This window comes from Sceloporus occidentalis, unplaced genomic scaffold (genome assembly GCF_023333645.1).
Source record: "Sceloporus occidentalis isolate IW3139 unplaced genomic scaffold, rSceOcc1.0.p SCAF_3, whole genome shotgun sequence".
Lineage (NCBI taxonomy): Eukaryota > Metazoa > Chordata > Lepidosauria > Squamata > Phrynosomatidae > Sceloporus > Sceloporus occidentalis.
Genome location: NW_028316983.1, coordinates 24,027,931 through 24,052,747, shown reverse-complemented (window position 1 = coordinate 24,052,747; position 24,817 = coordinate 24,027,931). Strand labels below are relative to the sequence as shown.

Genomic DNA, 24,817 nt, shown 5'->3' with positions numbered 1-24,817 from the left:
GGGGTGCACAGTCATGGCGGTGCCCATATGTACTAGGGTTCAGGAGTGTGTGGTTGCTGCGCTAACCAAATAGTGGAGTGAAATGGGATAACAGATTTAGGAGATTATCACATTAATTAATAATGCGACTTATCCCCGACAGGATACACTTGCATTTCAGGTTGCTACCAGGTACTATCACACCTAGGTTGCTTCCGCTGCTGCTGGGCAACTGCAACCCAGCTGCATCCCGAGTCCCAGCCATGCTTCAGAGGTCACTTTTCCAAAAGGGCAAGCTCCCATTTTGGAAAAGCGACCTCTGAAGTGTGGCTGGGACTCAGGATGCATCCCAGTTGCAGTTGGGCAGTGGCAGCGAAACACATGATCAGATTTAGGTCTGATAATATCTAGTAGCAACCTGAAATGTGACTGTTTCCTGTCTGGGAAACAGTCACATTTCAGAGCAGAGTAGCAGATATGTGCTCTTGTCTAACTATGCCTCCCTATGAACTGAGACTGGCTGCAAAAACAACAAATGTGTACCTTGTAGTTTAAAACAAAAGTTTACTAATGGTTTTAATCTATATATACATAAAGACTATATCCTAATCTAGCTAGTGAATAGTTCAGGTTGAGAAGAAATATTTATCTCACCATCTTTTCAAAGAAAGTTAAGATAGGAGGAAGATGGAGGACCAACAGTTCAGTTGAAAATCTTGAGAGAGAATGTATGTTAAGAGTGTTAGCTCTTCCCAAAAAAGGAGTGACCTAAATCACATGGGTAGTTTGAATGAGAGAGAGAGAGAGAGAGAGAGAGAGGTGTTTGCGTGCAAGAAATCCCCATCTATCTAAGGAATGGGGAAGAAAATGTAAAAATCTTCCAACAATAACTGCATCAGGTGCTGTTGGGAGCAGTACAGTTTGAGAGAATCAGTATGGTGTAGTAGCCTGAATGTCAGAGTAGGACTCCGCGAGACCAGGATATGAATCCTTGCTCAGCCATGGAAATCCAATGGATGATCTTCGGCAAATCATATTTTCTTAGCCTCAGAGGAAGGCTAATTCAGACACATGACAGTTAATCCAAACAATTCACAGCTGTGTCCAGTTTTAAAAGCTATCCACTCAACCCTTCAAGAAGGGTCTTGATAGTAACTTTCCATAACTGAAGAATTCATTGAATTCCTTTATTGGGAGTCAAGCATTATTGTGTGATTTAGAATCACAGAATCATAGGCAGGTTACAGACCGCCGAAAAGCGGCGGCCTGCACCTGCCCCTTTCCCCGCTGTATCGGGGCCTCAGCTGTCAGACCAGCAGCCTCCGAGGCCCCGATCTACCACTTTGCAGGCTGCGGGGAAGCGGCAAAAGGCCACTTCCCCGCAGCCTGGAAAGGGGTGTCCTTGGGGCTTCAAGCCCCAAGGACACCCCAATGGCAGTGGGGACTCCCAGAAAGGGGCCACTTGGCCCCTTTCTGATTTGCGTCGCTGGTGTAGCCTTCACATGGCTGCACCAGCGAAGCAAACCAGGAAGGAGTTCCGTTTCGGAGCTCCTTCCTGCTCCGCCGAAAGGGCACATTAAGCACCCTCGCGCGGAGCGATGGCCTCACGTCCGCACTGCCTCGTTTGGAGGCGGCACGTTCATGACGCCATCATGGCGGCGGCTGTGTGGAACGGCCGCCGCCATTTTGTGCGCGTGGAGCACGTACTAGGGTTAGGGAGTGCGGAAGCACCGCCCCTTCCTAACCCTAGTATGCGCTCTGTGCATACTTTAATGGCGGTCTTTAACCCGCCCTAGAATCGTAGAGTTGGAAGAGACTACAAGGGCCATCCAGTCCAACCCCCTCAGTGTAATGGGAAGAAGTTTAGTTATTAAAAATTAGTTATTCCAATGGATCAAAAAGAAGTGTTGAACTGGGATGCTAGAATTTCAATATTTGTATGAAACATAGTCTCACAATAGTCTCTTGTTCTTGTAAATGAGATGACTTCTGTTTAAACACCTCTCATCCACTATTCATCTTAAAAGAAAAATTAAGATTTTAGGATTAAAGTTTCTTCTATGTTTAAGGAGAAATTTACAATTATAAATCAATAGCACCTGAGAGGAAGAGGGAGGTATCTTCCACTATCTTTATTCAACAACATCCCAATCTGACTTTATGGTCCCCACTAGATTGCTAAATGATGAGTACTTCCCAGAGAATGCCAAAAATAAATTATTACAGATTCTTAAGTAAGGAGAAGGACTGTATTATATGAAATCATGTGAACCTTCTTAATCCCAGGCTATGAAGCACACTAATCCTCAGGTATGGTTTTTCAGAAGAGCAATGTAGAGATATCCATGAGGATATTCCTGTTTCAACTAATTTTCTTTCTCTGACTGGGTCCACAAGAAGACCTTCTCTTATTTTCTAACTTGCATTTCTTTTACTGGAATTTAGCAGGATGGAAAGGTAAATTAACAGATCCTGAATTTTTGACATTCCTCCAGGATTCTGATGTTAATGCTGTCCAGAAGACATGGTTGCTGACCACCAAATCCATTCTTCACTCAGAGCTATAAAATGCTAGAAGTACCAGATACCAAAGTTCAGAAATTTGGTCTTTTTAATGGGGAGCTTGAATTGATTAATTCATTGAATTGCATATTAAAATTAAAATTAAGAACAAGTAATCATATCCAGGAAATTCATTTTGATTGTGAGTTCCTGTATGGCAGGGGGGTTGGACTGGATGGCCCTTCTGGTCTCTTCCAACTCTATGATCTGTGCTTATGTCAATTGATACATTGCATTTTCAGTGGCCTGTGGCTAATAGTAATAAAAACTGTGGAATCAAAATTATTGTAGTGGATGGCATGTGAATTACTATTTCACTTCTTTGCCCATTAAAGGAACATATAAAAGGGGAGAAAGTTCTCATTGTTGCTAGTAACTGTCCATCCCATTTTGGGAGCCAGGAGGCTTGATGGATAAAATCTGACATAGCCCTCATGAAATATATGACATCTGGAAAAACTTATTGTTGCAGTTCTCATTGTATTGCTAAAGAAGGGTATTCATTTCATGGTCCAAAGACATGAGGAATTTCTGGAATGTAACCCATCAGAGGGTACCAGTGAATAGGAGTGAATAGGAAGAATCTTTGTAGGTCTTTGTTCCTATTAGTCTTTCAATAATGTTTTCTGCTTTTCATGGGTGGCTTGTTCTTCAATGTCCCATTTGAACCATATGTTCCATCTGAAAATGTTATAGACTGTTGAAGTGATGTGGTTCTGAACCAACATATTAGGAGTAGCAGAGCTGGTGTCTGTATTGCTGTTGAATCCAAGTTATTTTTCCATCATGATTTGACTCCTTTTGTGCCAAGACAAGATGCCTAACTATGTTTTTGATGCTGACGGATCCCATGGGATCTTGATAGCTAGGTTTTTCTTTCTTTATAGGAAATCTAAGTGCTGAGAAAATCTGTACTTCAGATCAGAGAAGCAGGCTGTTAAAGCTGTTTCTGCATCAGTTTAGAAGGCATTTAACCCTCTATTTTCTTGAAAATTTGTGGTAAGTTAAGCATATTACTGTTCCTCTATTTCAAATCTCCTCCTCCAGAAGCTTTTTTTTTAAAACCCACAAAGTCTGGTGATGCTCTGTTATATACATTTGGGTTTGATGTGAAGTTGGACACTGGATCCTACTATTAGACTGGAATAACAAACTTCAGTCAGTTTTTATGAGTCCCAATGAGTCTTTAATGAAGTCATTTGGATCATCTGTTGCAAATCCTCATGCCATCTGAAATTTGATGGGGATTTTTCTTCTTCTATAGTGGCATACTCCCTTTTGAACTTTCTTTTGAAGGAGGTGCAATTTGCCAGCTGTCTTACATTCAAAGACTCCTTTTGAAAAATCTAGGCTGGTACTGCTGGGGAAATTTACTCGAGTGGCTTATCCTTCCCCATTTTGTTTCAGTGTTCATTTGCTATTATATTGTATTTTAATTGCATTTTGTACTGGCTGCTAATTATTGTGACCTTTGTAGAAAGCAATTTGGATGTCAAAATTAGGGGAAAATATAAGAGGGAGAATGAGGAACAATTGAAACAGTAAAACTCCTTTGGAAAATTTAAACACCTTTTGTTTTATTAACAAAATAAAATCCTTTATTTCAATGTTTTGTTAGTTCCCCTCTTATCACAAACTAAAGTCAAGATGTTAATTAATCACACACACACACACACACACATTACAAGAGTGTGTAACTTGTGGATCCCCAGATATTGTCTGACTCCAACTCCCATCAACCGTACCCAGTGGGAAGGGGTTGTTATCAGGAATGATGGATATTTTAGTACAAATGGTCAATGCATGTCATACTGGAAGATGTATAAACTTTGTAAGTTTGTAAAATTTCCAGAAACATGTGGTGAGCACACAATTCTATGGGCTAGCATTTTACATTATATGTAATTAATTGAATTATAATACACTTTAAAAAACAACAACTTTAACACACTTCCAGAAAGCTTGGGAAGGTGCTGAGAACAATTTTCTTGAGACAATAGGTGAGCGTGTTCGATTCCCAAAAGAACCTCAACAAAGATGAATAGGACAGTGTGTGACAGACACTCTTTAGAAAAAGGGGGGGGGGGGAAGATGAAAGCACATCTGCAGCACTTGGATAACTTTTCTCAAGATCTGTCAGCCAACATCACCACCAGCCAGGCTAACTAGGTGATTCTGGGAATTGCAGTCCAAAACAGAATTTTTTATAACTATTCTATATGTATGGGGTTTTTCGAACTTTGTGGAATGTTAATGAAGGGACTATAATGAAAATCTAAATACACATACAGTAGTTGAGTTGTTCAGAAGGATAGATGACAAAATGCTTGGCCAGTGCCAGCTTGGATATATTGGAAGTTTCTCTTTGCATCTCTGCAGTTCCTCCAGTTACACATTTGTACAGTTGGAACAGTAGACAATTTTACACTGTTTAGCCACAGTTTACAACTTAGGTCCCATTCGTTTTAGTAGGAGAGATTTATGCATGGGCTTTGAACTGATTCCAGTGGGCATTAAAAGCACTTTGGCTTGGTCACACCTTTGGTTTGGAGCAGGAAATAGGAAGGATCAACTGATTTTAACAGGACAGTGTCAGAAAAACATTTTTTGGCATGACTCACTTCTTGTCGAATTCTAGGATTAGGATTATACAGTATGATGAAAAATGGTACTCCCAGTCATGGATTTTCATTCCAGTGCTAAATCAGGATTAAAGTGAACATTTTCAGGAAAAAAATGTTCATAGCAGGACCTTCTGAGGTTTCCCCTCTCAATAAATGATCAAGTAATAGTCTGATTTCCTATGTATCTATCCATGGGGCAGAAGCAGAAGCTGAATACAAGGATCATCAGAGACAAGTCCTTCAGAAGTCTGGACAGGCCCCAGGAAAGAAATGACTTGTTCTGGGAAGCAAGAGGAGCTAACATGGCCTGAAAATGTCTCCCAGATCCTTTCTCCTGCTGAAGGGGTCTCTGTGTATGTGCCTTCAAGTCAGCTGTTGACTTATGCCCCATGAATTTCATAAACAAAGAATACTCAGAGGTGGATTTTCCAGTTCCCGCCTCTGAAATATAGTCCACAGTACTTAGCATTTGTTGACATTCTCCCATCCAAATACTAATCAGAGCTAAACCTGCTTAGCTTCCAGGATCAGAAAGGATCTGGTGCCTTTAGGGTATTTACTGAAGGGAGGAGGTTTTAAAAGGGACAATAGCACAGTTTACACCTTGTCAGTCCATTATCTTTCCATCATCTCATAACAGGCATAGTGCCAACAATGGCATTAAGTTTTGGCAGATGAGGCAATGGTGTTTGTGGCCAACCATGTGTTGTAAATTTAAATTTCATCTGTCAGGGTGCTATTAGGATGCTGATGACATCTAGCTCTATTGCATAGCCCCATCCCTGGGCAGTACACATCCCATACCTGACCCAGACATTTCCTGGAACTTTTAAAGAATGGAAAATCCCATTCTTTAAAAGGTCCGGGAGAGGCCTGGGTCAGGTATGGGATGCGTACTGCCCAGGGACAGGGATATGCAACAGAATCCATCCCTATGCATTTACATCCTGCACCTAGCATGGGAATAAAGACTGTTGCGCTAATATCCATAGTTTCTGCTGGCCAGCTGCAGACAATTGCCTGATCATTTTGTTTCGGTTCCAACATGGGCTCATCCTTGCTGGGACTGGACATTCAGAACGATTGTACATGATTAACCTGACTTAACTTAAACAATTTCTCCCATCTGTGTTAAATATAAAAACCAGTGTTTGCTGGTTAAAAGCCAAACGATCTGCAGAACTTTGAAATGTTTTTGATTCCAAAGGCATAATCTGTTCCAAGTTTAGTGCTGTAGACTCTAATATTAAGTACATTCTGTTTAATGATGGAAAGCTTTTCAATACTTGGGAATATTTATGATCACTTACCAATGAAAATATAATTTTTCAGAGTAAGGTTGGTAGAGTTCTCCAGCACTTACTTTCCTTTTTGAAAAGAAAATGGCATCTGTCTGAATTAATGGCTGGGTATGAACCTTTATTTCGTGTATTCTCATCGTTAGAGCCTTAAGTTGCAATAATACAGTTGCCCCTCCATTTTCGTGGACTTGATGTCTGCATCCCTTGCCCATTTGTGGGTGGCAAACAGAGGGGGACAAAATGGGGTGTGCATCAGTGGGTGCCCACAGGCATGCACCATCATTCAAGCCAGTGGAACTTGAATATAGGCCAGTGATGGTGAAGCTTTTACAGGCCGAGTGCCCAAACTGCAACCCAAAACCCACTTATTTATTGCAAAGTGCCATGTCCCTCTGACTTTCCAGTAACAAACCCTGGCAAACTCTGTGCTGGGGCGACGGCACATGTGCCCACAGAGAGGGCTCTGAGTGCCACCTCTGGCACGCGTGCCATAGGTTCGCCATCACTGATATAGGCAAATTTCCATTTTCCAGGGGGAAGGGGGGCAGAGCGTATCCCTTGCAAAAATGGAGAGGTGACTGTAATAACTTAGAAATAATGCTAATGTAGATATTGCTATATTACACACTTGTGCTAGGTTTTCTAACAGCTCAGAACAAGGCATTTTAAAATGGACACCCATTCATATCCTGGGTTTTTTTTCCATTCTGTATAAAATCAGAAAGAATGGGAACAAAATCTGGGCATTTTCAATATGTCTGGATTTTCCTAAGTGCTGTGGGGACTTAAACTTGGGCTTTTTGAGTCTCTGACAGCACTCCACACTGAATAGCATGAAGTTAGTGTAGTTCATCCATGTGTATTTCTCTATTTGAATGGTGCACATGGAGCTATTGTCTAGCCTAGCCCCTTGTTCTCTGTCCAAAACAACCCTTGGCAGGCCTGGGAGGGACTGTTGGTAATGCTGCTAATAGGAAGGGAGTGGGAAACAATCCAGACAGTGAAGATGAGGCTGGTCTGGACTCCAAAAGGGAAGGAAAATGAGGGTGCACTCCATTTTTGAGCACACTCTGGTTTGTTAAATGAGGGTGCACTCCATTTTTAGCACACTCTGGTTCCTAAACACACACTTACAGCTGAGACAAGCCCACACGAATTAACTCCCTTCCCCTCTTCCCACCAGTAAGCAGCAACAACGGCCCCTGCCAGAGATTGAAAGTTGCCTGGGAAAGGGAACGACATGGAACAGCACTGGTGGGGTGTTGTAGTCATTGCTTAATGTAGGATCTTGGCCACTGTCATTGAAATTGGTGATATTTTGGTCTCCAAAGCATTTCACATTTACTTGATTCTCTGTCTGCCCTCATAAAGAGTTCCGTTTGATTTCTCTTAATGGCTTAAGTGCTGCTGAATTTGCTGTAGTGTGTATGTGCGTGTGTGGAGGTGAAGTCAGCTGAAGCAAATTCACTACAGCTCATTCACAAATCCTCTGCTTTCCCATGGAGACTGTTTCTATAACAGTCAGTTACCAGGCAACAGAGAAGCATTCTTGTTTCCTTCCTCCTCCTCCCCCACCTCATTTCTTTCCAAGAGATATTGCATCTCTTGTTGGCTTGGCTGCATGCAAGCGTGCTTTTCAGTTTGGGTGACATTTCTGGGCATGAGTCTCCCAAGCTGGACTATTCCCTCCTGCTGATCAAGCTGACTCATATTTTCTGACACCACAATGAGTTTGTTGTTCATAAGCAACATTGATTCTCCCACATAAACCAGCAGAATACATTGTTCAGAGGTTTATGGGCAACTGCAAATTATATTGACTAGTTTTACAGACACATACCTGACAGTGGAGAAGTGCAGGGAAAGGAATAATTCATTGGGTAGCTCTCTTGCACAAACCTGCTGATATTAATGAGGACTTGTGTACGAGATCTTTCCATTAAATTGTGCACAACAAAATAAATCTATGTTGCTGGCACATAAATATTAAATAACTTATGGTAAGCAATGGGTGGAAGCACTTTGATGAGCAATGACACACAAAAGATTTGGAAGAAAATTCAGAACATAAGAATATAAGAATAGCCCTGATGGATCAGAGTAAAGATCAGGGGTGAGCAACTGCCAGGGGACTCTAGAAGATCTTGGAGGGACCTGTCTCTCCTACAGCTGTACCCCTGACTTCAGCTGTGGTCCTGCATCATCAGATGTAACTATAATTACAGAGTTCTGTCATCTGATGATTTTGTTGTTTGTTGTTACATGCCACTGAGTCAACCTCAACTCATGGCAACCCTGTGGATGAAACACCTCCAAGAACCCCTATCCTCCATTGTTCTGCTTAGTTCCTGTAAATTCATACCCTTGGCTTCCCAATTGAGTCCATCCATCTGACATGTGGTCTTCCCCTTCTTCTTCTACCCTCTACCATTTCTACCATTATTGTCTTTTCCAGTGACTGATGCCTTCTCATTACATGGCCAAAGTATGTCAGCCTCAATTTAATAGTTTTGGTTTCTAAGGAGAACTCTAGTGTTACTTGTTCCCAGACCTATCTGTGTGTCTTTTTGGCTGCCCACAGTATCCTAAGCACTCTTCTCCAGTACCACATTTCAGATGAGTTGATTTTCCTTCTGTCTGCTTCCTTTACTGTCCAGCTCTCATATCCATACATGGTGATGGGGAATACTATAGCTTGAATGATTCTAACTTTTGTGCTCAGTTGTACAGTATATCTTTACTCTTCAGTAGCTTTTCCAGTTCTTTCATAGCTGCCCTTCCCATTCCTAATGTGATGATGCTACCACACAAAAACCTATCTATTCAGCCAAGCAACACCCCAATTGAAGGGCTTCCAAAGGCTTAACATTAAATTCAGCACTGTAAGTGATCCTTTGTACTGTAAGCGGGCCTTTGGTACCTGCTGCAGTTTGGTTCCAGGAACCCCTATGGATTCCAAAATCTGTGGATACTCAAGTCCCATTAAATATAATGGCATAGTCAAATGGCATCCCTTATATAAAATGACAAAGTCAAGGTTTGTGTTTTGGAAATTGTGTGTGTGTGTGTGTGTGTAGTTTCAAACCATGCATAGCTGAATCTGTAAAGAATCTGTGGGCTGACTGTATAGCCATTATGACCAATAACCATTCATTGCTTGCTTCTTTTTTGAATGGGCTTAAGAGGAATACACATACCTACACATCCTCATCCTGCACCAAAAGTATGTCAACAACAACAACAACAGTGTGAGAGAGGTGGCTTTGATCAATACACAATTTTCCTTGTTTGTTAGTAACATTTCCAGCTGGCTCCCTAAGGAATGCTTTGCTAATTTGATCATTTTGTCGAGTACAAGGCAAGTGGGGGATTTACTGCTTGCTGCTGCTCTCTGCCTGGAACTTTGCCAGATCCTGGTGTTTCTTCCTTCTTCTTACTCATTAGCTCCATGCACCACTTGACATGAAATATGAATGCCTGTGTCATCAACAAAGCAGGAGCACTTTGCTCACAGTGTGTGGCATGTTAACATGAATTTCCCTGTGGGGCTTGAATCAAGGGGAGGGGGCTGATATCAGTTGTGGGGGCAGCTTTCCTCAAGGGGGCAGTGATGTGCTGTGAAAGAATGACTTCTCTGCTGGATCATATGTTAAAGCTAGGTTAGAGATCGTTGTTTTCTTTTGCTCTAAAGAGAAGAACTTAGAGCATAAATGAAAATACATCACTGTGTATTACTATTACTTGTTGCCAGTCTCTAGGGATTTTTGCATTGCTTGGTTTACTTTAATAATTGTTATGTATATTTGGATTAAATTGTCAAGAAAGCCCTTAGGGTTGGTGTAAGTCAGAAATGATTTGAAGGCACACAACAACAACAACAACAACAAACATTTACTTTGTATTGGTTGTGTAATTTTGGAGAGGAATAGTGAGTGGAGAATGGGATCTGGGACACAAAAGAAACTTCTTTCAGTCCCCCCATTGTCACAGGTATGGTTGATGGAGAGGCAAGATAGGGCCTCTGGGATCTCCTCCCTAGGAAATCTAGAATGGCTCCCTCCTTCCATTGGCAAATGAAAACTGCTTTATTTTGACAGGCTTTTAAAAACTGAAGGTTTATTTTTTAAACAAAAATGTTAAGAAGGTAGTCTATTGTTTCAAATTATACTGTTTTAGTGTATTTTTATCCTTACTATGTGTATTCCCAAATTGTTTTAATATTGTTAATAGTTTAAATCTATGTTAATGTTGACTTTTGTATATTGTCAACTAAATTGTGATCATTTAATTTGTAAGATGCCTTGAGTCCCAATGTTGGGGAAAAGGTAGCGTACATGTATAAATAAAGTGAAAGAGGAGGATGAACATCATTGATGCAGTTTTGATATCATGGAAAGGATACCATGTTGGTACCAAGCCTAATCTATCTCTCCCCTCTCTTTCTCTCCCCTCACACTCTTCCTTCACAAGTCAGAAGTGGCCCCAAGATGCAGTGAATATGTGACTTGTTCCATTAGCTTTCATAGATATTTTTTAGAATGGAGGAGGAAGAGATTACAAGATCTCTCTCTCTTTCTGTTGCTGGTGCAATCTGTTAATAGCAAATGGCAGGTCAATTACTGTTTACAGACAGGACAAGAATGGATAAGCACACAGAGTGTGATAATCTTCCTCCCCATTGCATGGTTAACAGGATTTAAAGACAATTTAATGATGGGAGGAGGACGCTTTTCTACCACATGATAAAGTCCAGGGTCAGTGACTCAAATTTTTACTAGTGTCCTCTGTAGGAAACATTTCATTACTGAGCACTGCAAACACAGAAAACCCAAATGCCACCTTTGTGTGATCAAGTAACATGATGGGCCAACACAGCAGATAATCTCTCTCTCATATGTATATGTGTGTGTACCTTGTTGTATTATACAACAAGAACTGAACACATTTCATTCTTAGCTCCTGCAATGAAAACATCCACTTGCTCTATAACTGACTAATTCAGATCCCTAGTGAAGCAAAGTTCTTAAGTACATCAACATGATATATGCTTGATATGTGTTTGCCCATGAACATGTCATACATCTGATTTAATGGACTCTTGTCTAGAAAAGTGAATGAAGTACCTAACATACAGAGTTTGAAAAGTGCTACAAGACGTCTTGTTTTTTTGCAACAGAGTAACACAGCTACTATTCAGGAAGCCAACAGAATCGACTCCTGATACTCTGACGATTTTGCTCATTTGCACTTTCGGAGGGGTTGGTGGTTTGATGTATTGTCCCCAATAGCCTTATCAAAAGGTTTAACAAAAACGATTCCAAAGCATATCCCATTGACTCCTGCTTCGTACAGTAAGCATATGTCTTAATTTGATCCGGCTGACAAGTAGTAATTAGATCCTTGCAAAACCTCAGCTGCAGTATTCGTATTGAGGCTTTTCATGAGCTCTTCACAAAATCCTTCTAATTGCACAAAAGTACAAGCACATGAAGAGACCACACATCTGGTAGTTGTTGCCCTTTGATTTATTGCTAGATGATATACTTGTACAAGCTGTATAAAAATATTTTACAAAAAAAAGCGAGATCACAATTAAACTGGAGATTAAAATATTACACTGGAACAATATAACAGAGATACATTCTTTTCTTTAAAAAAAACCTTAATGACATTTTGAACAAAGAATTTACTTCAGAATATATGCAAATTAAAAGCCGATTTATTGTTGCAGTAAATAAACATTGCTAGCTGCAAATTTATGCCGGATATTTAGCTTGCAGCACTGAAAAATACAACCCCCCAATATATATTAATATTGATTTCCATAAGATCCAAAGAGTCTTCTTCCTCTTTCTGAAGTGACCCCCAGGGTATTTTCTTAAGTGAGGCTAATCATACACTTTGATTTTCAATTTCTTGCTTGCAAAAGTTGTTGAAAACCAGCCAAAAGTGGAACAGAGCCATCTTTAAACCAAAAGTACAGTCTGATCAGTAGAGCTCTTTCATTTGGCTTACAGATGTGGGAAATCAAAATCTTTGGCATCACTTAAGAATGGCCCTGCTGGATCAGAACAAAGCGCTATCTAGTCCAGCATCCTGTTTCTCCAGAGTGGGCAACCAGATGCCTTGAGGAAAACAGGATATGAAGGCAAGAGCCCTCCCTCTTGGATGTTCCCAGCAACAGATTTTCAGTTTGCAACTCACAGCTGTTGATAGACAGATGTTCCAAGACAGGGTAGGTCTCAATGGCCCAACTCTGGAAACATCCAGACAAAATCAATCATGTAGTATGTTACTACTGAACAAAAGCAGGGTAGTTACACCTTCTCTTTTGATCCTAAGTATAGTTAATACTCATTTTCAACTGGTGGTTCCAGAAAATGGCTGGTAATTACATGAAGTCCTCCAGCTTTGCTGGATCAGTTTAGGGACACTTACATATTAGTGCAAATAAAATCAATTTAATTCAATAATAATAAAAATTAATCTGATGTAGCTTGCACTCCAACATTTCCCCACCATTTGATGGCAGCTTCTTTTAGGAATGGACAACATATTCGGGGGGGGGGGGGGGGCTGTATGAATTCATCATAAACTGGAAGGCTATAGCTAATTAGTAATTATTATTACTTGCATAACACAATTTGCATATCATTTTCTTGAACATGAAAGGTGCCAATCCACTGTTGATTAATTCAGTGAACACAATCCAGGAACAGTCAAACACACCTAAATTTGACAGTAAATACAAAAAGTGAATGTGGATTACAAGCCATTGTGCTTATTCATTTTCACAATATATGTTTGATAGTCTTTTTTTTTTGGTCACACACACAAACACACACACAAAGAACCTGAGTTAACACTTGGAAAACCTTGCAAATGAGTTTGTGCACTGGGGTCCCTCCTTCCTGATCATTTTAGTATTATCACATTTATGAACATCCATTCAAGAGGACTAGAAACTAATGTTTAAAAATTAAAAGATGGGACTGTCAGTATTCTCATTCTCTCAAGGCCACACATAAGAGCTTTGTAGGATGCATTTGGCATAATGTCTATATAACCATTCCCCTTTGGTCTATGGAAGATTGTGCTACTGCTACCAGCACCTTCAATTTCACACTTTGCATGACACCCTGGGAATACCAGAGATGCTGCTGTTTTTTTAAAAAGTTATACTTATTATATGCAAACAAGTAAAAATGCATAAACAAACTTATAATTGATTAGTGATTTGTCAGTGAAGCAGATAACTGTCATTTGCAATTGTTATTCAGCAGGGAGGGAACAGCAGAGCAATTTCAAAACTTATACAACACAGCAAATGCCTCTTGTACGTTGCACTTAAAAATGAGCATCCCATATAGCAGGATTGTAAACTGAGATGTATGGACTGATGACTCACCAAATGCACACTAAAGCATTTATAAAACGTAATATACAAGTAGAGTCTTTGGGACTATTTTTGAGAATTCTACATAATGGCAAAGTCCATAGTAAGGAATAGTAAGGTCATGTAGCACATTCCTCTGCTTGATTTACTCGAAGAACATGCACAGAGGCAGCTAGTGAAGCTAAGAGGGACCCAAGGAGCCCTGTGGGAGATATGGTACACCTTGTTCTCCATGAGCACAAAGGTCCGGGATTGCCCCTATTGATTCCAACAGTGCTTACTTCCATGTAAGAGCACTTATTAAAGCTACAGCTGAAGAAAATGCAAAGCTACTTATTTATAAATATCAGCATGGAGGAATTGCATTATTTGTGGCAGTTAAAAAGCGATTTCTTATTTTAAAAGATTTTATAATACAATATACATATTTCTTTTTTCCAAAAATACATGTGCTAGCTAATTCTGAGAACTGTTTGATATATATCTATATATAACCAAGAAGCAGCTTTTAAAAAATATAGTAACATGGTGCTGTCTCTGAAAATATTCTACATTTAGAACATGATGGGTTGTTTCCAAACAAGGAGATAGAAAAGATACATATTTACAAGTGGCACAATCCAGCCAGAAATAACTATTTTTCACTTTCCACTGACTAGATGGATGAATTAAGCACATACTTAACTCTCTTTCCCCAAAACCAATGGGTTTATGATGTCTATATTACATAAATATTACATAAAGCTGCTATCTAGCAAAGTATAAAGAGAAAAGTACTTAATTTACCTGGATTGTGTCCATAGGCAGTATTAACTGAGTGCAAACTTTAACTATTCAACATTCTTTTAACCAACAGAATCACATCCAACAGACACTGTCATCTCCTCATCACTGAAATTCAGTTAATCATACATTTTGTTCAACCTCACAGATTTGAAAGAGAGAAGCAAAAGGAAAAGAAAAACTAATTTGTAAATAAAATGTGTCCATTTAAATTCCAAATTATCTTTAAACACAGTTTGTCATTCTTTACTTTCAAACAAAATGCATTCGAATAGCACAAAAGATTCTTCTTGCCTTCTCCCCCAAACACTTTCTGACAGTTTACATGCTAAAACTGATGGCTTCATTTTCTCCATATTGTCTATCAGATGTAAAGTTTACAGGAGCTCATCCTGTAATTTGCAGACAAAGCTGTGATAGAAAAATGGAAGTTAGAAGAAGAGACATAATCAGTCAAAAGAAGAGAGATGATCTTTTGAGTTACTGCATGTCACTTACACTTGAGCATAGTATAACATTGATGGAAAATGCATTAAAGCTGTTCACCTTACAGACAATGCCGTGGGAGAACTTTTGGTACAGTGGCAGGAAGGCACAGTAATGAAACATTCAGATAACTAAGGAAAGACAGAATTTCCTAATATGTTACTATGGCTGTCTTCCAGATAAACTGAGAACAAATTACTTACATGAAACAATTAACTTGTCTTAGTTGAACTTAATTTAACTTAAGACAGAGAGAGAATGAAAGAGAAGAGAGATTTCCATCAACATTATAAAATTAATACTGTAAAACTACTGCAGAGTCAAAATAAATAATTTAGTACATGAAAGGCTGCAGAATTATCTATGCTGCCTTAATGTATCCACTTACATATAAGGACAGAAATCTATATAACTGCTTCTAAAAGGGCTCTTATTCCAGAAATAAATATATATCTGGTTAAGGCTTTATAACTAGCAAACAGCTGCTTCAAAAATATTCAAAAGCAGATACAGTAGGATAGCTTGCCTTCATATAGCCATCATATTTTTTTTAACCTGTAGTCTATACTATACTCATATGTGAAACTACATCCAACAGATAAGGAGGACATTACAGAACATGGGACTGTAACTAAGAAACTCCTACTCATTTCTTTGGAGATTGCAAAGAAATAATGAATAAAACAAAAGGCCCATTCAGTTACAACTCACTGTAATTTTGTCCCCAATAGATGTGGCAGTGAGAACAAACAGCATAATTGCTGCTTTTCACATTTCTGTATTTTGTAGATAATGTTTGTGAAGTCCATCACGTTACTGCATCAGCAGGTGCTGATGCTTGGGATCGGTCATGTACTTTGATGTATTTTATCATCTGGATTGACTTAAGACAGTGGTATTATCATAAAGAATATCCTTGATACTGTAATCTTCAGATTAATCAGAGGTACCATGATCAGAAAGACTAAATTAGGCATGGGATGGGGAGCGGCAGTTATACAACACTGCATTGAGAAATAGCCCATTCTATAATTTTAGCACACAAAAATGCATGCTGCCTTGATAATTAGTTCTTCAATGAAAATGTGAATTTAAGGCATCATTATCATAATCAACAACAACAACAAAATTAAATTGAAATAGTGCAAAAATTGTCAATGTTTATGATCTACCAACCACAGTAAGAATACACTGATGATGAGTAGCTCACAGCAGCATTGATTAGCACGGGATTTTGAATGTATATCTAAACTGAACCATAAACTTGAACATATTTGATAAAGGGGACTTCTCTGTCAATAAGCAGTTTGGAAATAACTACTTTTAAGAGTATAGATCATAACATTGTGGTTGGGCTGTTTTTATTACTGTCCTTTACCAACTGCACAATACTACCTTTTTTAAGGCACTTAAAAAAAATTGGTTAGGATTCAAAGGAATGCCTGTCTAGTTGCATCTCTAAAGTTTGGGCCTTGTCTGTATCAATACTCTCTATCAGCATGGATATTACCTAATAAGCTGCAGGATTTCTCAAAATACTATATGTTCTCTCGTCCCTTTACTTTGTCAACCTGGTGACAAGATCACAAGCTACTTTCAGCTTATTCAGTTTATGACCATTCAAAATCACTATATGTCTGCCAAGGATTTGGTTTCACCTGCTGTTGCTTTGGGGTTTAAAACCACTGACAAGGTGCATCACATCTTTACATTTTCATTGTTATGTTGGGTCATTCCTATTGAGTCAAGACAGTGAAAAGATACTTTTTTCTGTAAGAAGAATGTTGATGCAAGAGGGGAGGGGATGGAATGGGAGACGGGGGGGGGGGAGAGATTGCGGGCCTGATTTTAAAAAATCAATACAACCAAATATTTTGTCTGATAGTTAATCTGACATGAAAACAACTCTAAGATGTGCACTGAAATTCAGAAACCAGTCTAAGAATTTGTTGTTGGAAGGTATTGTGAATTGCACTAGAGAACTGGCTTAAGAAGTTAATTTCAGGTGAAAATGAAAACCAATTCATACAATAAAAAACATCAGTCATAGCCTCCAACAAGATTGCCAAGCATCCCTCTTTACATGTACAACTGTTATTGTCCCTTCTTACCTCTTTTTATACATGTCACACCTCTGCTTGAGCAAGTCATAGAGCCACTGACAAAAGGATATGGGTGAAACGTAGATGGCTGACTGGCTTTTCTGTCAGTAAGTCAATAGGAGACTGAAAGGTAAAAAAACAAGCTCTAAACTGCAACCTAACTATTCTATCCTACAAGCACCAGATCCTGTCTGATCTTAGAAGTTAAGCAGGCTTGGGCCACATTTGTACTCGTATGGGAGATCCAATTAATATCAGGTGCTATTGGCTACATTTCAGAGGAAGGAACTGGAAAAAGCCACCTCTGAGTTTTTCTTGTCTAAGAACCCCTATGAAATTCTTGGGGTCATAATAAGGCAACAGGCAACTTGAAGGTACACACACACACACACACAGCACTATCCTGCATCCAAGTCAGTCATAGTAAGGATGAAGAGAATCATCATAAAATTCTCCTTCTTGATGAGAAAGGCTAGCATGGAATCCTAGTCCCCCTTGCTGTGCTCTTGACAGTGCCAATGGTATGAAAAGCCAGAAGCCCATACCATTACAGATCCACTGTCAGTAAAGAGCTGGATTCAGCTGAGCATAGTAGCTTCTTCTCTTCTTCCTTTGTATTGCTTGGAAATGGCCAGATGATATGGCATGGCGCTTCCTTGCTCTTCTTATTCTGTATGGGTTGTGGGGAAAATTTAATTGTTAGCAATTTAGCAATAGATTTATTTAATCTTTATGAGCTCCACTAAATGAAGAATATTTAAGTCAGTCTACATGTGATGTTAAATCGTGCGGTATACATTTTTTGGAACTGTAGAATGTCAGACTGCATGCAGGTGATGTAGAAGAACAGAGAGCCATTGCTCTCTGTTGTGCTTCTTTTGCATAAATAGTGAAATATTGTGAAGGAACATTCAACCGTGAAATTATCCATACAAACCACAACTGCAGTCTAAGATGATACAGTTCCAGAAATTCTGTACCCTTATGTTCCATCTAGATGTGTAGACTGACTATCATTTACCACATCTGCACTACATCAGCTGGTCAAGAAATGTGAATTAGATAACTTACATGATACATTGTGTAAGGGAGCTCAAATACACTGTGGTTTCTCCTTGCAGCAAAACTATGGGAGAATCACAGTATCCATACTGGATACATGTCAATTATCCTTGCCAGGAAATCTGAACATTTTTCATGGGAGAGGGGGGAATCACCCTTGTTAGAGAATAATTCAGAAAGGTCCCTGATATTTCTTGTCATTTGGTTAGCTGCTGTATTGAGCACTGAGGCAGGAAAACATATTTAACCAGTTAAATTGTTTTGCAAGTCATCTTTCCTATAAATGAAATCATGACATCGTTTTGGGTTGTTTGCTCTTATGATTTATACCCTGAATCTTAAGAGCTTACTGCTTTGCAAAAATCCCACTATTAAACTATGGGAACAGTTTCCAGTTCATATTTTTTTAAAAAAACAAACAAACCAGTCCTGTATAGACTGGGAATCTAAGATAAAACTCAATTTACTTATCCATTTATACTCCTGCATTGACTATGAGAAACTCACTAAGAAGAAAGTGAAAAGTTCCAGTCCATTTCAGAGGGAGTTTTACACACTGATTCATACAAATCTCTTCCACTGAAACCCTAAAATGCTCAATTTTTATAGCATTGTTAATTGAGTTTATCTCTTCTAACTCAAAGCAAAGCAAATTTGGCTTCAATGTATCCTGAGATGAGAGCAACAACATACTAAAGGCATGGTTCAAAGATGTGTATTACAGCTTGATAAGCAGATGTGCCCACATGGTGTGGCCTTCCTTCTCCCCACCTCCCACTTAAAGTAGCCTTCTTGTGCTAGATTGCAAGTTGCTTTTGAAACTCCTAAGAAACTGTGTAGAATGGTGGTCAAACCCCTATTTGGAAAAGAACAAAGATCATCCTGCATTCATAGATCTGCTCCCTTATGTTTTTCTGGCGTGGTGCCTGTGCATTATATTGTAAGAGATCTTATCATTTTTCCTTTTCAAAAAAATTTGGTCAACTTGATCATTTTAGAAACCACATTATTTTTCTGCTGAACTGGCAACTCTGCAATTCATCTCGTGTTGTTCACAACACAAATATAATCCCACTTCACTTCAACACAGGTTTCTGGACTGAGGCCTTCTTTTTTCTGTCACATTTCTCTTTCCATTCTGTGAATGTATGTGTGTATTTGCAGTCATAGTAATATATTGTGTCAAGTGCACGCCTGGTGACATGAGAACAACATGATCTTTGAACAAAAGGAAGCGTGTTCTTTTTGATGTTTACAGCAAGAGGTGCCGGGCTGCTTAGTCAAAACTGTCAGTTTGATGCCAGTGCATTGTTCCTGGTGTTGAACTGGTGCCTTGAGATGATCAGTTAAGGAAGCAGGAGGCTGATGGGGCAGGAGAAGAATCTAAGAGGTCAGGTACGCAAGTGTTCAATAAAAGTTGACTTGCAAATCTCTTCTATGTCTGACTTCTGGCAGGCAATCCTGAAAATTCTTTCCTGATAATTTCATTAACTGTAAAGGAAAAGAGGAAGGAGAAATGTGTTATTCTGTTTGGGATTAAAGAAACTTAATCTGAAGTTATATCAGGGGTGGTTTGCTGCTAAAACCAATTCAGAGTATCAGTGGGGTGTTGTGGGATGAGTGCTAAAACAGGACTACAAAGACTAGGTTCAAATCCCAAGCCATAAAGGACAGTCGTGAAATTCACTGTGTAATTTTGGCACTACCTTTCAGTCTAGATATAAATATCCCAAAGGCACCAGATCCTATCTGATCTCAGAATCTAATCAGGATCAGGTCTGGTTAGTACTTGAAAGGGAGACCACCAATAAATACGAAGAGCTGTAGGCTATATTTCAGAGGAAGGAACTGGAAAAAAAAACCACCTTCCTTGCTTACGAAATCCTATGAAATTCATGGGGTCTCCCTAAGCCAACAAGCAACATGAAGACACAGACACACACACACACCTTTCAGTCTATGCTATTGCACACCAATGTCTGAGAATAAAAGAGGAAGGGGCAGGGAAGATAAGAACCATGTACACTGCCCTAAACTCCTTGGAGGAAAAGAATCACTTTTAAAAATGATATATCCACATGCACCTTTTGTAAATATAGGCTTAATGAGGATGTACTCTTGTTTCATTACTAAAAGATTAAAATGTAAAGATAAATTACCAAAGCAAATTTGATTATTTAATTGTATTTAAATGACAAAAAATGTACTAATAGTTCATAAAGACTGCCTTACAAGCCTATCTTGTTCTTGTAATGTCACTGTCTCTTCACTTTTAAATAAATAAATAAATAAATAAATAAATAAAACTTTTATTTATATCCCGCTTTTCTGTTACAAGACAATCAAAGTGGCTCACAACATATTAAAACCGACATTACAAAATTATGTCCCAAATTCCCCCCCTTAAAACAGGATTAAACATGTACAATTATAAAATATATATTAAACACACACACACACACACACACAAAATACAAGGACAGAGTGGTGGGCTAATACATGATGTGGGGGCAGTCATTCCATGGCCAGGCACTTTTATTCAGGAAAGGCCTGCCGGAAGAGATCCGTCTTGACAGCTTTTTAAAAACTGTCTAAGCTGGCAATTTGACGGATCTCGTCTGGCAGACCGTTCCATAGTTTGGGAGCAATTGCAGAGAAGGCACTCTGGGTGGTAGCAGTTAGTCTGGTTTTTAAAGGCTGCAATAGATTCCTCCCAGAGGACCTGAGGGTGCGGGGCGGATTATATGGAAGCAGGCGATCCCTCAAATGGGTTGGACCCAAGCCACGTAGGGCTTTAAAGGTTATAACCAACACCTTGTACTGTGCCCGGAAACTAATAGGCAGTCAGTGAAGAGATTTTAAGATGGGTCTAATTCGGTCACTCCTAGTTTTTCCGGCAACCAGCCTGGCTGCCATATTTTAGATTTTGGACTAACTATACTTAGTGGGCAGCAAGTCCAAGACATTTTATTAGTAACTGAGACAGAGCACCAAGTAACAAACCCACTTTTCCATGTCCAGGTCATGATATACAGCCTCTCTCCTTCTGTGGAAGTGAAAATGCAGTGATCACAAATTAAAGAGCTAGAATTTAGTGACTCTTTAACAGACCTTAACCTGTTGCTCACTGCTTAGTGATAGGGCTGATCTTGATATAGTGCTAAAATATGCCCTATATGTCATTTTCACTAACCACAGTCTGTACCACACTGCAGTGGATGTGATGGGACAGGGTGCCCTAGCAGCACACAGGCAGCTGCTGCAGACAACAAATTTTGGATGATACAAGACAGCTAGAATCAGAGGCAGGGAAACTCACTCCATATGCAAACCACTCACCATGTTACAGTACCACTGCAATTCATTTTAACAGGGTGTGCACAGGAGGAATTTCCAATGCAGTGTGCACCATGTTCATTTGTGAGAGGAGATATAAATATTTCAAGTCACCATGACCAAGGGTTATCCTTCCATTGCATCATAAAACATCAACATTAACTGACAAAGACTGATTGCTACAATCTCCTATCCAAAACTATACTGAGGAGGGAGCAAGCTTGTTTTCTGCTGCTCCAGAGACTAGGACACGGAACAATGGCTGCAAACTACAGCAAAAGAGATTCCACCTCAACATTAGGAGGAACTTCTTGACAGTAAGGGCTGTTCGACAGTGGAACAATTCCCTTGCAGGGTGGTGGAGTCTCCTTCCCTGGAGGTCTTTAAACAGAGTATGGATGGCCATCTGTCGGGTATGCTTTGATTGAGAGTTCCTGCATGGCAGGGGGTTGGACTGGATGGCCCTTGTGGACTCTTCCAACTCTATTATTCTATGATTCTATTCCTGAATGCTAGCTATGAAAGGAGTAGCTTGATCTGACCCAGCAACAGTCATAATTTTTCTTAGTGGGTAATTTAGATACAGAGCTTAGAAAAGTTAGTTTTTTATAATACTCAACTGGCCACAATTCTGGGGCTTGAAATAACTTTTCAAGTTACTTAAAAAGTTCAAGAAGTAACTTAACTGAGAACTCTTGATCACATCTAAAATGATTTGAGGCACCAATATTAACCTAAATTTGAACCAAACAGCTGGAATTGGAACTTGTATATAATTATATATAGGAGCTATACAAAACAGGGAAGTCCGTTCTCCTCCACTGAATAAATTGCCAGCTTCCCTTCAGAGAACCCAATAAATACTGTTCAACTTACTGGCCACTTAAGAATTACCAAAATAAAAGGACACCTACCTATATTAAACTGACATAACCTAACATGGGTGCACAGATAAAATTGTAGAAAGAATTACCAGAATGTAAATAGAACTGAGCCAGCATGGTGCAGTAGTTTGAAAGCTGGACTACTGCTCTGGAGACCAAGGTCTGAATCCCTGCTTGGCCATGGAAACCCACTGGGTGAACTTAGGCAAGTCACACTCTTTCAGTCTAAGAAGAAGGCTGAACAAATCTTGTCCAGAAAGGGTGAACAAATCTTAACCTCTGAATAAAATTTGCAAAGAAATCCCTGTGATAGATTTGCCTTAGGGTAGCCATAAGTCGAAAAAAACTTAAAGGCACACAACAACAAATAGAAATGCAACACATTTCACAATATTGGCAAAGACTATGACCAGATGTTTATCATTGATAGGCATTTTTCAAACTCCTGTTATCACTCCTTGTGGTTAATTTTAAATTGGTCATGGAGGTACAGCCCTCCATATACAAGTGTATGTGATGTATTGGTCACAGACATTACAGCCTTAAGTGATTTCTTAAACCACCCCTGAAGATTGACATGATACACTGGGTTGTGAGATCCTTAAATAGTCCTGTCCTTTTTTCTAACACACAAAAGTAAAGGACATGCAGAGACATAATTTAGGTCATGTGATTCTTCCTCACGTGGAAAGAAACTAATAGTTTAAAAATGCTGGAGATCTTCATAATGTTGGGATGAATGAAAAATCCAGCACAGCCAGCTGTTTCAGAATGGTAGACATCACAGCATTAGTTTCATATCAGACATGAGAAGGAAGCATCAGAATTAAAGTATGCTTCTAACTTCAAAAGATTCAAGCCCTGTGGGCCTTAATTGTATTTTTAAAAACTGACAACTCTGCCTGGTTAAAATATGCAAGGTATCCAAGTGATGCTAGGGAATATGTGTATTGTGAATCAAGTAGCATGAACATTTGTTGGTCAGTTATGTGTTTTGCACTTATAGGACCCTTCATACTACCATATCATTTTGGAAAACATCTCTGATGAACTCCCATTCTCTGGTATCTGTTGATCAGATGCTTAGAAAAACATCTCTGATCCACTACTATTCATTATACAATGGCTAGCCAGTGGACTCCGACTCCTTTTTTTAATGTAAACTAGTGCACACTACCCATGACTTCACATGAATGTGCCACAATCACTGTCATCTGTCCAAAATCTCCACTAAGCTCACAACACTCCAAAGCATAACACACAAAAATATCAAAGCAACTATTCATTAAATTAAAAAGAAGAAATTGAGAAATTAAAAAAAAAAATAGATGCAAATAGCACCACTAAAGGAAGGGTAACTTTTGGTAAGAAAACTAGGAAACGGGAGTTTAAATTTTCTCCCTTATGTTTGGTGGCGATCCAGGTTCTCCCCTTCCTATATATCTGCTGCTAATTTAGAAAAGAAAAAGAGAACAATCAGGAAACCTACTTCAAACACTGGTTTAAGGGAGTGACAATTAAGATTCCAGGTTTACCCACAATGGGAAGCTTGTGCTTCCTTGTTACTTAGCTAATCCCACAGCCAATTGTGGAGCATGCTGTCTTTCAGCAACAGGCCAGAATTTTTTGAAATTCTGGTTTGTTATTATGTCAAAATGCAGCCACTGTGTAAGCAGGTCTTGACAGCAACTTCCTGCCTTACTGTCCAGACCAGGATTGCTGTTCTTGTTTTCAGAAACATTCTGACGAATCCTTGACTTCTGTAAATATGCCCCTGGGGTTCTGAAAAAATTTACAACCTTGCCACCTCAGGTATTTTGCCAAATTCAGACTGCAATGCTAACAAACTCTCAGATGTTTCTTGTTATTCAATAATCTTGAATAATAATCCCAACTATTAAGCCAAATGTTTGCCTTTGAGTTTCACAATTGTTAAATTAACAACATTAAAATAGGATTAAACTATTAAAATTGCAGTAAACTATTAAATTATTTTAATAGTACTCTCTTTACTATATTTAATTGCTTATTAGCCTTTCTGAGAGTGTGCTTTAAACCGCTTTAGTACTACTAAGGATAATAAGCAATTAAAAATAGTAAAATTTAAAATAATACTGATCCCTCTTTAAGAAAAACAGTGTGGTGTGGTGGTCTGAGTGTAGAACTGGGATTCTAGAGATCATGGTTTGATTCCCAGCTTGGCCATGGCAACCCATTTGGTGACCATGGGTGAGTCATACACTCTCATCCCCACAAAATCACCTTAGGGTTGCTGTAAGTAAGAAACAAAAATACACATCAA

General features: G+C 39.2%; 1 protein-coding gene across 1 annotated transcript in view; it reads right to left on the bottom strand.

Moving 5' to 3' along the window:
• Positions 1-18,528: 18,528 nt before the first annotated feature.
• NFATC2 (nuclear factor of activated T cells 2) overlaps positions 18,529-24,817 on the bottom strand; it is a 161,514-nt gene continuing 155,225 nt past the window's right edge. Inside the window, exon 11 of the mRNA XM_089518501.1 lies at positions 18,529-19,786. The gene's annotated coding sequence lies outside the window, so the exon portion shown is untranslated. The remainder of the gene's footprint in view (positions 19,787-24,817) is intronic.